This window comes from Rhinopithecus roxellana, chromosome 8 (assembly GCF_007565055.1).
Source record: "Rhinopithecus roxellana isolate Shanxi Qingling chromosome 8, ASM756505v1, whole genome shotgun sequence".
NCBI lineage: Eukaryota > Metazoa > Chordata > Mammalia > Primates > Cercopithecidae > Rhinopithecus > Rhinopithecus roxellana.
Window position 1 is genome coordinate 19236563 of NC_044556.1, and position 17191 is coordinate 19253753.

Sequence of the window (17191 nt, forward strand, 5' to 3'; positions counted from 1 at the left end):
TGGCCAGCCAGGAGCATGCCTTGTGGCCTCTGATTTGGCTTGTTGGACAGAGTCCCCTCCTGGGGCACATGTCCTAGGTCCAGAGGGGCCCGGCCTTAACTCCAGCCCTGGTTGGTAGGGGAGGGCACCAGGGGTGCCATGGGCCTTTAGTTGCAGCACACATGACCACGCAGGGGACATGGCACACCTCACCCGGTTGTTGTACCATTTCAGGTCAGAGAACCCCAGCAAGAACTTGCTGCAGGAACATGAGGTTCTGAGCCTGTGCAGGAGCAGGACATCAAGGACTGCTCGAGGGCGTCCATGGCTACAATGACTGTGGCCTCTTCCCAGCCTCATCTGTGCAGTGCAGGTGATCCATGACTCCAAGCTGGGACTGGCAGGTGATGGTGGCCCCAGCATCTCGGCCACACTGCCAACATGCTGCTGGGAGGCTTTGAGGCCATGCCTGGTATCCTGCCTACCTCCTTGAGACCCCTTCCTGACACTTTCTAGCCAGTGCTACAGCTGCAGCATGTGTCACCACTGAATACCTTCCAGCAGCCAGTGCAGGCTTCAGATGGCAGGGGTGCTCAGCAGCCGTGGCCTCAGCAGCTCTTTCGTGGCAACCAGGACAGTCAGAGCAGTGATGATGCCTAGGACAAGTGGGATGGCAGTTCCGTGATGGTGGATGAACCTAGTGGCAGTTTACACCTGGTCCTCAGTGGCTCCCTGGGCTCCTGTGGTGGTAACAGCTTGGCCACCACGAGGCACAGTCTCAACTGCTTCCCCACCTGTCAAGTCAGGCAGGGAGGCCTTGTGCTTGGTGAGGTGTTGGGCTCTGTGAAGGACGGGGACAAGCTGTGCATGGCTCTGTGGCTCTATGGCCTCAAATGGCAGGAGAACCCCTACTCCTTCCAGTGCACTACCGGCAACACCACTCAGTAGAACAAGTTCAAGGGCATGAATAGCGTCCTGTCTTGCAAGCTGGTAACCATGCACAGGTAGGTCCCAGTGCACGGCGCAACAAGCACTGGGACTGACTGGATGCGTGTCTGGTGACATTCCTGGCCATCTCTGTGCCCCACCCACCTGAGAAGTGGGCCATGGGTTGCTTCCAGGAGGACTTCATCTCCAAGCACAGGAAGAGCCTGATCTGTGGGATGAGCCACACGGCTGGCTGCCCAGTGCTGGCAGTGCCACGTCCTCCAGCGCTTCCTGATGTGCCCCAGCAGCACCGGAAGAAGGCCTGGAAACAAGGCAAGAGGAAGGCCTTCTGTATAGCACGGCACCGCTTGAGGAAAGAAAATAAGAAAACTGCCTCCGATCCAAGCAGAGCAGATCAGCGAGAAGGTGGGCATCACTTGGGGAAGTGGATGTGGGTATCAAAGATGAACACTGGATATGTGTCCTGGTCATGGGAGGTGGGTGGTGCGAGAAAGGTGACATTGTGGGTGCCAGCTCGTTCCTGACCCTGAGCACTCCACCACCACCGCCCTCGACCTGCAGGAGGTGGAGAGCATGACTGACAGCTCCATATGTTTTCTCAGGAAGGTGGACGACAGTGCTGCTGCTCAGCCACAGGGCATGGAGTTCATGACAAGCAGGTGAGGGGCTTTGAGAAGGAACATCAGCAGGAGGCCAGCCCTCCCGCAGCCTCAGCCAGGCTTTGGAGTGGGCCCAGCAGGGCTTCTGGGTGGGCCTGAAGCAGCCCATCACCTTCACCGGAGGTGCCTACGATGCCATCGTCAAGCTCTTCCCAGACTGGCCCAGGTGGGACCTGGATTCTGTCTCGGACCTGTTACTACTGTCAAAGTGGCAACGCATCAAATTCCCAGATGTCCTCCATGTTCACAGAGGAGCTCCTACCAAAGTCACGGGGAGCAGGAGACTCGTAGGAGGAGGAATGATGGAGATGTGGGGGCTGATGGCGTTCAGGAGCGTGGGACACGAGTTCTTTGGCCACTTTGGCTGAAATTCACCATCTCCATCCAATTAGAGGGAGAGATTTGAGATCACAGATGCAGCACTTTTTACCAGAGAAAAATATTTTTTTTTCCAAAAATCGATCTAGAATTTGGAAGCAGCTCTTTATAAAGATGAGAGTGTTGAGTGACTGGATGTTGGGTTGGGGACTTTTTCCAGTTCAAGGATAATTTCTACAGCGGAATAAAAACTTCTATTAAAGAGCCATGGCCAACTATCTGTGGTAGTACAAGGATGGTGTTATGTTCAACGAAGGCCAGTTTAGAATAGAGAATTATGTGGGACATAAACAGAGAACATGGCGATGGAGCCTCGTGTTGTAACTTCGTAGGCATCCATACTATGGAAGTTCCTTCCTTCTCTCCTTCCTGCTGTGTGTGCCTCCTCCCAGCATCGGGCATCCCCACGTCCTGGGCCTGTGCTGGGAGAGATATAAAGGATACCACTGGCTATAAGCTAGGGGACTGGCATGGTCAGGGGAGCCTGTGAAGTCAGAGTAGCCCCTGAGGACCAGTCCTGGGATGACTGTGTCCAACTGACCAGGCCCCTGCTGACCAGGGCCCCATGGACTGGGGCCTCTGCCATGACCTGGCCTTCACCGAATGGGCCCTGATAACCAGGACCCCACTGAAGAGTCACTGCTGACGAGGCCCCACTCACCAGGCCTTACTGACTGGACCCCACCTGACTAGGCCCAGGCTGACCAGGTTGTTACTGACCAGGCCCCACTGGCAGCTGCTCTTCCCCCCAGCCAAGCCAGGCCCCCATTGATTGGGTCCAGAGCTGCACTGACCAGGTCCCCGCTGACTAGTTACTTACTAACCAAGCTCCTGGAAACCAGGTTCACACTGACCGGGCACAAGGCCCCACTGACTAGGTCTTCGTGAAAAGGCCCTCACTGCCCGGACTGCACTAACTAGGCTTCATGAATGAGACTTTCACCGATAATGTCTTTGCTGGTCATGCCTCCACTACCCAGGCTTCTAGTGATTATGTCCCCTTGGGTCACATCCCTCTTGACTGAACAGGCCCACACTTGAACAGGCCCCCAGTGTCTATCCCCTGCACTGACTAGACCCTCACATCCAAGTCCCACTGACCGGATATTCTGGCCAGGTTTTCACCGACTATGTCCCACTGCCAGACTCTAAGAACTAGGCCCCACTGGCCAGGCCCTCTCTGACCAGGTTTCTGCTGACAAGAACCTGCTGAAAGGTGTTTGCTGACTAGGTCAGTCCTAACCAGATCATCCATGACCAAGGTCCCCACTGATCATGTTTTCACTGACCAGGCCCAAAAGGGCTAGGCCCCAATGACCAGGTCCACCACTGAGCAGGCACTGCTGACAAGGTCCCCATGGAACAGGCCCCCACTGTCAGGCCCCCGTTGACTAAGCCACAATGACTACGTCACAGCGGACCAGGCCCTGGTTATTAGGTTTAAGGGACAAAACCCTTGACCACCAGGTCCCACTGGCCAGCTCGCCACCCAACAGATCCCCATAGATGACCCTGAGTTACCAGGACCCCACTAACCAGACCTTTACAGACTAGGCCCCAATAACCAAGACCCACAGACAAGGCCCTCACTCACTGGGCTTCAACTGGTGAGATTCTGACTGACCAGGTACTTAATGACCAGACTAGGTCATTTATTGACTAGGCCCCACTACCCAGGACCCCAGTGACCAGGCCCCCACTAATCAGGTCCCAAGTCACCAGACCCCCACTGACTGTCCCAACTGACAAGGCCCCCACTGCCTAGGCTTCCACTGACCAGGTCCACACTGACCACGCCTCAAGAGATGAGGCCCCAACTTACCAAGAACCCACTGACTAGAGAGACCTCCACCGACTGGGCCCAACTGACAAGGTTCCAACTGACCATGTTTTTTTTTTTTTTTTGAGACGGAGTCTTGCTCTGTCGCCCAAGCTGGAGTGCAGTGGCCGGATCTCAGCTCACTGCAAGCTCTGCCTCCCGGGTTTACGCCATTCTCCTGCCTCAGCCTCCCAAGTAGCTGGGACTACAAGTGCCCGCCACCTCGCCCGGCTAGTTTTTTGTATTTTTTAGCAGAGACGGGGTTTCACCGTGTTAGCCAGGATGGTCTCAATCTCCTGACCTCGTGATCCGCCCGTCTCGGCCTCCCAAAGTGCTGGAATTACAGGCTTGAGCCACCGCGCCTGGCCTGACCATGTTTTTACTGACCTGACTTTACTGAACAGGCCCCACAGCTGAGTATCCAGTGACCAGACTCTCACTGACTAGGTCTCACTGTCAGGCCTCAAGTGACTAGGCCTCACTATCCAGGACACACTCATGAGGCTTCCACTGCCAGGCCCCCACTGACTGGGCCCAACTGACGAGGCCCTCAATGACCAGGTCCTTAACTGATGAGGTTCCAGCTGACCAGGTCCTTAGTGACCAGACCTTTACTGACCAGCCCCCACTAACCAGGACCCCACTAAACAGGTGCCCACTTACAAGATCCCAGTTGATCATATCCCCAATGTCCAGGTTTCACTGACTAGGCCCCACCAACCTGGTCCCACTGACAAGCCTCCAGCTGACCAGGTCCCCACTGACTGGGACCCAACTTACAAGGCCCCATTAGCCAGGCCTCACTGACCAGGACTCCACTGACTGGGCCCCATCTGATAAGGTTCTGATTGACCAGGTCCTTAATGACCAGGCCTTTACTGACCAGGCCCCACTGCCCATGACCCCAGTGACAAGACCCTCACTGACCAGGTTCCACGGCCAGGCCTCCAGTGACCAGGCCTCACTATCCAGAACCCACGGATGAGGCTTCCACCGCCAGGCTGACTGGGGCCCAACTGACGAGATTCCAACTGACCACTTCCTTCACTGATGAGGTCCTAACTGACCATGTCCTTAACTGACAAGTTCCACCTGCCCAGGTCCTTAACTGATGAGGTTCCAACTGACCAGGTCCTTAACTGATGAGGTTCTGACTGGCCAGGTCTTTAATAACCAGACTTTTACGGATTAGGCCCCATTAACCAGGAACCCAATGACCCAGAACTTTACCGACCAGGCCCCACCAGCCAGGACCCCAATGATCAGGCCCCACTGACCAGGCCTCAGTTGATGAAGCCTCAACTTACCAGGACCCGAGACCACCACTGACTAGACCCCACTAGCCAGGACCCCCTGATGAGGCCTCCACTCCTAGGCTGCCACTGACTGGGCCATACTGACAAAACCCCCAATCAGACCGTCAGTGACCAGGCCTCACTGTCCAGGACCCACGGATGAGGCTTCCACTGCCAGGCCCCCACTGAGTGGGCCCAACTGACAAGGCCCCCTCTGTCAAGGTCTCCACTGACTGGGCCTCAAATGACGAGGTTCTGACTGACCAGGTCCTTACTGAACAGACCTTTACTGACCAGGCCCCACTAATGAGGACTCCAAAGACCAGGCCCCCACTGACAAGACCACAGTTGATTATGCCCCCAGTGGCCACGTTTCACTGACTAGGCCCCACTGAAAAGTCCCTCACTCACCAAGTCCCCATTGACCAGGCCCCAACTGATGAAGCCTCAACTTACCAGGACCCCACTGACCAGACCTCCACTGAGTAGGCCCCACTAGCCAGGCCCCACTGATAGGCCCCCCAGTTCCAGACCCCACTGCCAAGCTCCCCACTGACCAGGTCCCTCCACTGACTGATGAGGTTCCCACTGACCAGGTCCTTAATTACCAGACCTTAACTGGCTAGGCCTCACTACCCAGGACTCCAATAGTCAGGTCCCCACTGTTCAGGTCCCTACTGAACAGACTCCCACTGACTGGGCCCCCACTGCCAGATTTCCACTGACTAGGGCTCAATGACCAGGCTTCCACTGACCAGGACCCCAATAACCAGGTCACACTCACCAGGCTCCCACTGACCAGATTTCAGCTGACCAGGCTCATGCTGACCAGGACACACTGATGTAGTCCCAAGTGACCAGGCCCTCTGACCAGTACCCTCTGATCAGGTCCCCTCAGACCAGGTCCTCACTGACCAGGTGCCTGCTCACCAGGCTTCCTCTGACTAGGTCTCCAATGATTGTGTCCCCATTGACCACACCCCCACTGACCAGGTGCTACTGACCAGGCTGCTGCTGACCAGGTCAGCACCGACCAGACCCCCACTCACAAGGACGTATTCACCAGGCCCTGCTGACCAGGTCCCACATAACCAGGTCCCACATGACTTCACTGAATAGGTTCCACTGATGTGGCCCCCAATAACTCACCTATATTAGTGTGTTCTTGCATTGCCATAAAAAAAAACCTGAGACTGGGAAATTTATAAAGAAAAGAGGTTTAATTGACTCATGGTTCTAAAGGCTGTACAGGAAGCACGATGCTGGCATCTATTCGGCTTCTGGAGAGGCCTAAGGAAACTTTCAATCATGGTGGAAGGCGAAAGGGTAGCAGGCACGTCTTACATGGCTGGAGCGGGAGGAAGTGCTACACACTTTTAAACAACCAGATGTCATGCAAACTCTATCACAAGAACAACACTAAGGGGATGGTGCTAAACCATTAATGAGAAACCACCCCCACGATCCAATCACTTTCCACCAGGCCCTACCTCCAACATTGGTGATTCCAATTCAACATAAGATTTGGGCAGGGACAGATTCAAACCATATTGTTCCACCTCTGGCCTCTCCCAAATCTCATGTCCTTCTCATATTTCAAAATACTACTGGCTGGATGCGGTGGCTCATGCCTGTAATCCCAGCACTTTGGGTGGCTGAGGCAGGTGGATCACAAGGTCAGGAGATCAAGACCATCCTGGCCAACACGGTGAAACCTCGTCTCTACTAAAAATACAAAAAATTAGCCAGGCATCTGGCTAATACAGGTGATGGAGGCCTGTAGTCCCAGCTACTGGGGAGGCTACCTGAACCCGGGAGGTGGAGATTACAGTGAGCCGTGATCATGCCACTGCACTCCAGCCTGGTGACAGAGGGAGACTCTGTCTCCAAAAAAAAAAAAAAAAAAAAAAAAAAAAAAAAAAAAAAAAATACTACTATGCCTTCTCAACAGTCCTGCAAAGATTTAACTCATTCCAGCATTAACTCAAAAGTCTACAGTCCAAAGTCTTATCTGAGACAAGGCCAGTCCCTTCTGCCTATGACCCTGTAAAATAAGAAACAAATTTGTTACTTCCAAGATACAATGGGGTATAGGCATTGGATCAACATTCCCATTCTAAAAGGAAGAAATTGGCCAAAAGAAAGGGGTTACAAGCATACACAAGTCCAAAATCCAGCAGAATAGTCATTAAATTTTAAAGCTCCAAAATAACTTCCTTTGACTTCATATCCCACATCAAGGGTATGCTAGTACAAGGGGTGGGCTCCCAAAGTCTTGGGCAGAACCACACTTGAAGCTTTCCAGGATTCAGCACCTGTAGATGCTCTCAAGGACTGCCCTTGAGTACTTGTAGCTTTTTCAGGCTGAGGGTGCAAGCTGCCAGTGGATCTACCATTTTGATGTCAGGAGGACAGTGGTTCTCTTTTCATAGCTCCACTAGGCAGTGCTCCAGTGGGACTCTGTGTAGGGGCTCCAACCCCACATTTCCCCTCCACACTGTCCTAGAAGAGATTCTCCATGAGGGCTCCACTCATGCAGTAGGCTTCTACATGGACATCCAGACTTTTCCATGAATCTTCCTAAATCTAGGTGAAGGTTTCCCAGCTTCAACTCTTGCACTCTGCACTGCAATCGTAGTGCAGGTCCACTGAACCATCAAAGACCAGGTACATGCCTCTGCCTGGTGTTCTTGACTCATCCACCAGTGTGGAGCTGTCATCCCACTCTTAATTACAGTCATCATCATTGCCCTAGCTGGCCTGGCTACCACCAGAGTTGCTGAGGTGATGACTGCAGGTTCCCCAACCCCCGGCTCTGGAAAGCCTGAACTGGCAGCTGGAAGGCCCCTGGTGGTGGCACCTGTTGCTGCTGCTGCAGCAGCTAGAGGGCTTCAGGAGGCAGCTTCGAGGAGGTGGGTACCATGGTGAGGAGGGCCTTGAAGCCTCTGGGTGACACGCTGGCCTAGCAGGCTGGGGCACCAGGGCTGCTGTCACTCACCAGGCCCGGCCTAGGGGCAATGGAGTGAGGCCTTGTCTCTAAGAAGAAGCATCTGCATGACAGAAAACATTTGTATACTATACATCTGATAATGCATTAATATCACAAATGTATAAAAACTCAAACAATACAACAGCAAGAAAACAAATACTATTAAATATTAGCAAAGGACTTGATTATTAGCAAAGGACATTTCTCAAAGAAGGCATGCATATGAGCAACAAGTACATGAACAAAAGCCCAAGTTCAATAATCATCAGGGAAACGCAAATTAAAACCAGAATGAGATGTCACCTCACATCTGCTAGAATAGCTATTTCAAAAAGTTTGAAATGGGCTGGATGCGGTGGCTCAAGCCTGTAATCCCAGCACTTTGGGAGGCCGAGGTGGGTGGATCACAAGGTCAGGAGATCGAGACCACGGTGAAACCCCGTCTCTACTAAAAATACCAAAAATTAGCCGGGTGCGGTGGCGGGCGCCTGTAGTCCCAGCTACTCAGGAGGCTGAGGCAGGAGAATGGCATGAACCCGGGAGGCGGAGCTTGCAGTGAGCCGAGGTTGCGCCACCGCCCTCCAGCCAGGGGGACAGAGCAAGACTCCGTCTCAAAAAAAAAAAAAAAAAAAAAAAAGTTTGAAATGCACTGAGTCTGGATCTTTAATATCTTTATTTCACTACTTCTTCCAATGTAAGGATTTGGTTTGTTAGTCTTCGATGTGTCTTTTTTTTTTTTTTTTTCTTTTTTGAGATGTAGTGTCACTCTGTCGCCCAGGCTGGAGTGCAGTGGCGCAATCATGGCTCACTGCAACAACCTCTGCCTCCCAGGTTCAAGTGATTCTCCTGCCTCAGTTTCCTGAGTAGTTGTGACTACAGGCGTGCACCACCACACCCAGCTAATTTTTGTATTTTTTCTAGAGACGGGGTTTCACCATGTTGGCCAGGATGGTCTGGATCTCTTGACCTCATGATCCGCCCACCTTGGCCTCCCAAAGTGTTGGGATTACATGTGTAAGCCACTGCGCCCAGCCTCAAGGTGTTTTTTTTTTGTTTGTTTGTTTTTTTTTTTTTTGAGACGGAGTGTCTCGCTGTGTCGACCAGGCTGGAGTGCAGTGGCGCGATCTCGGCTCACTGCGAGCTCCGCCTCCCGGGTGCCCGCCATTCTCCCGCCTCAGCCTCCGAGTAGCTGGGACTACAGGCGCCCGCCACCGCGCCCGGCTAGTTTTTTGTATTTTTAGTAGAGACGGGGTTTCACCGTGTTAGCCAGGAGGGTCTCGATCTCCTGACCTCGTGATCCACCCGCCTCGGCCTCCCAAAGTGCTGGGATTACAGGCTTGAGCCACCGCGCCCGGCCCAAGGTGTCTTTTTGTGGTTTTCAGTAAAGTTTTATGGTTTCACACAGGCCTGGGAATGTCTTCTAATCGATTTCATGACAGTTTGCTAATGTGAATAGAGGCTGATTCTCTCTTTGTTATTGTTACTATGTGTTTAGTATTAGTACCAAAGATTCAATATTTATCGTATGTACAACGTGTATTTGTTCAAGTTCCTGAATATTGTTAAACAGTTTTTGTTCTGAAATTTGAAATCGATTCCCCTGCTTTTCTATTTGCACTCATGGCCTCTGTAGATAAGTGCAGTTCAAATTCTTTGACTTACATTCTTTCCTGTTTCCTCCTCTTCTCTCTTCTGGTCCAGGCTCAGGCATCCCTCAGAGTGATAAATGGGAGAGGCCTGGCTGGCCCTTGTCTTAGACTTTGCTTCATTGAAACGCTTCTGATGTTTGCTGTTGATTATGATGTTTGCACAAATATCTTTGCTTAATACGAATTTTATTTCCTTCCTTCCTTCCTTCCTTCCTTCCTTCCTTCCTTCCTTCCTTATATCCATCCTTCCTTCCTTTTGAAACATGATGTCTGATGTTTCTCAGGCTGGAGTGCAGTGGCTAGTCACAGGTGAAATCATAGCTCACTGCAGCCTCAAACTCCTGGGCTCAAGCGATTCTCTCACCTCAGCCTCCTGAGTAGCTGGAACTGCAGTCATGTGCCACCATGCCCAGCCAGAAGTTTCTATTATCCTATTTGGTATTCTTAATCATTACATATTTTATTTAAGGATATACTAAAGTGATTACATATTTTTTCTATGTTAATCTTTTAATCAAATAAACTTTTTTTTTGAGACACGGTCTTGCTGTCACCCAGGCTGCAGTGCAGTGGTGCCATCACAGCTCACTGTAACCTCTGCCTCCTGGGTTCAAGCAATTATCCTGCTTTAGCCTCCTGCGTAGTTGGGACTACAGGTGTGTGCCACCACACCTGGCTAATTTTTGTCTTTTTAGTAGAGATGGGGTTTCACCATGTTGGTCAGGTTGGTCTTGAACTCCCGACCTCAGTTGATCTGCCCGCCTCAGCCTCCCAAAGTGCTGGGATTACAGGTGTGAGCCACCGTGCCCAGCCTCGATTTTATTTTTAATAGTAAAATGTACATGAATAGTTTTTCACGTAATCTGGTAGTAGAAATACACAAGATATCACCATTAGATACTGCTAATCAAATACTTAAAAGGTGCAAGTATCTGGGTGATTTTGTATACAATACTTCCAAACCTTTTTGTCAGACTAATGAGTATAATGAGATTTGATATTTGTTTCTGATGTTGCTGGACAAACTGGGTAAAGAAAAGGATTAAGTCAGGGATTCAAAGTTTTTAATACAAGTACTGCATTAACATCCTAAAAATTTATATGGAGCCCTGAAGAAGATCCTTATCTCCTGCAGCTTCAGGGCTCAAAATACCAAAAATAAATCACAGCATCTCATCCCGTAACTGGCTGAATTATAACAAAAATTAAATTCCCAGGCTTGCAGGATGCCTACTTTTAAAGTGGGTGTATTCATTCGGAAAACATTGGATATTAAAAAATTAGAATGAGGACTGGGCGTGGTGGCTTATGCCTGTAATCCCAGCATTTTGGGAAGCCGAGGTGGGAGGATCACCTGAGGTCGGGAGTTTGAGACCAGCCTGACCAACATGGAGAAACCCCTTCTTTATTAAAAATACAAAATTAGCTGGACGTGGTGGTGCATGCCTGTAATCTCAGCTACTCGGGAGGATGAGGCAGGAGAATGGCTTGAACCCGGGAGGTGGAGGTTGTGGTGAGCTGAGATCTCACTACTGCACTCCAGCCTGGACAACAAGAGAGAAATTCCATCCAAAAAAAAAAGTATAAGCCAATGCTGGAACACAAAGTTGAATCAGCTGAGATTTATCAATATGGGCTCTCTAAGCAGAGATTCTAGGTTTAATGATGCAGCTTGAGGAATCAAAAAAAGTTCTCCTAGTTTGCTTCATTGACCAAAACATAAGCCAAAATGTGATCAATAGTAACTGAGTTAGAAATGCTGGATCTTAGGCCGGGTGGCTCACGCCTGTAATCCCAGCACTTTGGGAGGCCGAAGCAAGTGGATGACCTGAGGTTGGGAGTTTGAGACCAGCCTGACCAACATGGAGAAACTCCGTCTCTATTAAAAATACAAAATTAGCTAGAAAAGGATTAAGTCAAGGATTCAAAGTTTTTAATACAAGTACTGCATTAATATCCTAAAAATTTATATGGAGACCTGAAGAAGATCCTTATCTCCTACAGTTTCAGGGCTCAAATGCTAAAAATAATCACAGCATCTCATCCTGTAACTGGATGAATTACAACAAAAATTAAATTCCCAGGCTTGCAGGATGCCTACTTTTAAAGTGGGTGTATTCATTCGGAAAACATTGGATATTAAAAAGTTAAAATGAGGGCCAGGTGTGGTGGCTCACGCCTGTAATCCCAGCACTTTGGGAGGCCGAGGAAGGAGGATCACCTGAGGTTGGGAGTTCGAGACCAGCCTGGCCAACATGGAGAAACCCTTTCTCTACTAAAAATAGAAAATTAGCTGGGCATAGTGGCGCATGCCTGTAATTTCCAGCTACTCAGGAGGCTGAGGCAGGAGAATCTCTTGAACCTGGGAGGCAGAGGTTTCAGTGAGCTGAGATCGCACCATTGCACTCCAGCATGGGCAACAAGAGCGAAACTCCGTCTCAAAAAAAAAAAAAAAGAAAAGAAAAGAAAGAAAGAAATGCTGGATCTTCATTGGTTTGCTATAAAGTGATTCAAAAGCTTTGAAATATTTGAATGATAAAGTATCTTTTTCATTTAAAACATACTCAACTGAGGAGGATCCAGGAGACACCATTCATTATAACTGTGAGACATACATTTGTGAGAGGAGTCCCAGTATCACTGAAGAGCTTGATCAACACACTTCTCTGTAAGACAGAACTTACAATGAAGATTGTTGCCACCAAAATGAAAAATCTAAATGCATTGGTTATAACTGATCTCGGGACTGCAGGATTTAAGTGGCAGCACTCAAAGGCAGCTGTGAAAAAAATGGTGGGAATAGTTATTTAATAGACTGCAAAGTCAAAGCAAGCAATAAGAACAGTTTGACTCATGGGTTTCCTAGAATTAGAATAGATGGCGCAGTGACTCACGCCTGTAATCCCAGCACTTTGGGAGGCCGAGGTGGGTGGATCACCTGAGGTTGGGAGTTTGAGACCAGCATGACCAACATGGAGAAACCTCATCTCTACTAAAAATATAAAATTAGCTGGGTGTGGTGGCACATGCCTGTAATCCCAGCTATTAGGGAGGCTGAGGCAGGAGAATTGCTTGAACCTGGGAGGTGGAGGTTGCAGTGAGCTGAGATTGCGCCAAGCCAAGATCACACCATTGCACTCCAGCCTGGGCAACAAGAGCGAAACTCCGTCCCCCGCAACCAAAAAAAAGAATTAGAATAGATATGAAGACTACTAAGTTCTTACTTGATCTGTAGAAGTTCAAGTCAAACAAACAAAGTCAAACCTGAACTATGAAACAAAAAACAAAACCAAAGATTTATGGCTTCTCATTTTTTTTTTTTTTTTTTTTTTTTGAAATGGAGTCTCACTCTGTCACCCAGGCTGGAGTACAGTGGCGCGACTTCGGCTCACCGCAACCTCCACCTCCTGGGTTCAAGGCTTCCGAGTAGCTGGGATTACAGCCATGTGCCACCACGCTGGCTAATTTTTGAATTTTTTTAGTAGAGACTGGGTTTCATCATGTTGGTCAGGCTAGTCTTGAACTCCTGACCTCGTGATCAGCCCGCCTCGGCCTCCCAAAGTGCTGGGATTACAGGTGTGGGCCACCGCGCCCGGCTTGGCTTCTCAATTAATTTCCAGTCTCGAATTAGTTTACAGACCCAGAGCTCCTTGAATCAATGAGATGCTGGGTCCCTATGAGGAAGAACTCCAGTATACCACTACAAATGTACACCGTTAATTTCTCCCCCTCTTTTCCCCAAAGAAAACGATGCCCTTTAACCAGAGAACCTTTGCACTGGGAAAAAAGAAATAATCAGACCTTTGAGGAATTACTGAATACAGTTTCTGAATTGATAATAATTCCAGGAGAACTGAAATGACATTGCAGTGCATTAACCAGAGTAGGAACTTATGGAGTTTTGAATCAATTCTAATTCCCAGTTGGCCTGGTGGGTTTCTCAAACCACCCTTTAGTTATCTCCCCCGTTCTGGAATACATAATTAGATTAGCCATACTCAGCAGCTGGTAGAATCTCAAGCTGGTTCCCTGACCAATGGAGCGAGAGCTATTATGGTAAAAAAAAAAAGGTCAAGATGAAGTTAACAGAACTGCCTATTCCTAGGAAAAAGTAAACCAAAAGCAACAGCACATCTGTACAGGGATTTCAGAGACTGATGCCACCAGGAAGGTTTTGAAAGATCCAAGGTTAGGCTGGGACAGGTGGCTCATGCCTGTAATCCCAGGACTTTGGGAAGCCGAGGCGGGTGGATCACGAGGTCAGGAGTTCGAGACCCACATGGTGAAACCCCATCTCTACTAAAAATACCAAAAAAATTAGTCAGGTGTGGTGGCACGCACCTGTAATCCCAGCTACTTGGGAGGCTGAGGCAGTTGAATCACTTGAACCTGGGAGGCAGAGGTTGCACCGAGCTGAGATCATGCCACTGCACTCCAGCCTGGGTGAAAAGCGAGACTCCATGTCAAAAAAAAAAAAAAAAAGATTCAAGGGTCATGGCTCTCATTTCATCCTATATAAGTCACTGAACAAACATAAGAGATCTTGGAGAATTATACTGGATAAACGCAAGCTTAAATCATAGGGAGACTCCCATTGCAGCTGTTGTACCAGATGTTGTTTTATACTTGAGCAAATATACACATCCCTGGTACCTAGTGTACAGCTATTCATCTGCCTAATACTTTTTTTCCTGTATCGTTGTTAATAAATACCACCAGAAGCAGTTTGCTTTCAGGTGGCAAAGACAGAAACACACCTTCACTGTCCTACCTCACACACTAGTAATTGGCTCAGGCTTCTGTAACAGCATACCAACTGAGTGACTTAATCAATATATTTTATTCTCACTGTTGCAGAAGGTAGAAGTTATAATCAAGATCATCAGAACTGGTATCTGGTGAGATCTCTCTCCTTGGGTTGTAAGTGGCCACCCTCTCTATGTCCTTCCATGGACTTTCCTCTGTGCTTTTGTGGTAAGGGAGATCTCTAATGTCTCTTTCTCTTCTTATAATGACACTTTTTTTTTTTTTTTTTGAGATGGAGTTTCACTCTTGTTGCCCAGGCTGGAGTGCAATGGTGCAATCTTGGCTCACTGCAAGTTCCGCCTCCTGGGTTCAAGCGATTCTCCTGCCACAGCCTCCCTAGTGGCTGGGATTACAGGAGCCCGCCACCATGCCTGGCTAATTTTTCGTATTTTTTGTAGAGACGGGGTTTCGCTATATTGGCCAGGCTGGTCTCGAACTCCTGACCTCAGGCAATCCACCTGCCTCAGCCTCCCAAAGTGCCGGGATTACAGGCGTGAGCCACTGCGCCTGGCTCTCATTTAATCTTAATTCCCTCCAATTAGCCACATTGAGGTTAGCGCTTCAACATATAAATTTTAGAGGAACACAGTTCAGTCAATAATAGTGATATATCAACTCTTCAGCCTTATGTTGTAGCTTAGTTTGCTGGGATCTTGGTCACCTTTTCCTTCCACAAACTATCACACTGGTTCTTTACATTGATGGTATTATGCTTACTGAATATAGTGAGCAGGAAACTCACTAGACTTATTGGTATGAAATTTATATCAGGATGTAAGGACATTAATCTAACAAAATTTCAGAAGCCTTCTATCTCTGTGAGATTTATAGGGTCCCAGTGGTTTGGGACATGCCAACATATCCCTTGTAAGGAGAAGAGTAAGTTGTTATATTTGGCTTCTATTACAACCAAACAAGAGGCACAACCCTCATGGGCCTTTTGGTTTTGAAGGTAACATATTTCTCATTTGGTAAGTTACTCTGGCCCATTTACCCTGTGACCCAAAAAGCTGCTAGCTTTCCTTTACTCAGAAGAAAAGAATATTCTACATCAGATCCAGGCTGTCGTGTCACTTGGGTCGTGTGTTCCAATAGGGTCAAAGGTGCTGAAATTGTTTTTTTTTTTTTTTTTTTTTTTGAGACAGAGTCTCGCTTTGTCGCCCAGGCTGGAGTGCAGTGGCCGGATCTCAGCTCACTGCAATCTCCGCCTCCCGGATTTACGCCATTCTCCTGCCTCAGCCTCCCGAGTAGCTGGGACCACAGGCACCCGCCACCTCGCCCGGCTAGTTTTTTGTATTTTTAGTAGAGACGGGGTTTCACCATGTTAGCCAGGATGGTCTCGATCTCCTGACCTCGTGATCCTGGGCGACACAGCGAGACTCCATCTCAAAAAAAAAAAAAAAAGTCCATGCTGGCCAGGCATGGTGGCTCATGCTTATAATCCCAGCAGTTTGGGAGGCCAAGGCAGGTGGATTGCTTGAGCTCAGGAGTTCAAGACCAGCCTGGGCAACTTGGTGAAACCTTGTCTCTACAGAAAATACCAAAATTAGCTAGGCATAGTGGTGCATGCCTGTGATCACCAGCTACTTGGAGGCTGAGGTCAGAGGAATGCTTTAGTTCAGGAGGTTGAGGCTGCAGCGAGCCATGATTGTGCTGCTGTACTTCAGCCTGGGTGATACAGCAAGACTCTGTCTCAAAATAAAATAAAATAATAACATAAAATAAAAGTCCATGCTTCTCAAAGTGATATAGAAATTAAATGCAAGTCCTATCCAAACCCCAAAGGCATTTATTATTAAATTAGAAAAAAATAATTACAGATTTACTTGGAACCAAAAAAGACCCTAAATAGTCAAAAGCAATATTGAGTAAGATGAACAAAGCTGAAGATATTAGACTCTCTGATTTCAAAACATATTAAAAAGCAATGCAATCAAAACAAGATAGTACTGGCATAAAAACAGACATAAAGAACAATGGAACAGAATGGAGAGTCCCAAAATAAATCTAATATATACATACAATCAACTGATCTTCAACGAGGGTGCCAAAAATACACAACAGAGAAATGAGTCTTTTAAGTAAATAGTGCTGGAAAAATTGTATCTCCATATGCAAAAGAATAAATATAGACTCTTACTTCACACCACATTCAAAAATCAACTTAAATGGATTAAATATTTAAACATGGGACCTGAAAACATAAAATGGCTAGAAAAAAATGGAAAAATTTTCAGAACTTTGGACATTGCGAGGCTTTTGTTTTTAAATTAGACTTCAAAAGAACAGGCAACAGGCTGGGTCACACCTTTAATCCCAGCATTTTGGGGGGCTGAGGCAGGCAGATCACCTGAGATCAGGAGTTGGAGACCAGCCTGGCCAACATGGCAAAACCCCATTTCTACTAAAAATATTTTAAAAATTAGCTGGGTGTGGTGGTGCGCTCCTGTAGTTCCAGCTACTCAGGAGGCTGAGGCAGGAGAATTGCTTGAACCTGGGAGGTGGAGGTTGCAGGGAGCCGAAATTGCATCACTGTATTCTAGCCTGGGCAACAGAGTGAGACCCTGTCTCAAAAAAACAAAACATTAAGACAAAAAAACAGGCAACAAAATCAGGACAGACAAGTGGAACTACCTCGAATAGAAAAACTTCTGAACAAAGGACATAAT

At 48.3% G+C, this 17191-nt stretch overlaps 1 pseudogene; it reads right to left on the reverse strand.

Moving 5' to 3' along the window:
* Positions 1–687: 687 nt before the first annotated feature.
* Positions 688–6249, reverse strand: LOC104680679 (annotated as a pseudogene).
* Between the last annotated feature and the right edge of the window lie 10942 nt (positions 6250–17191).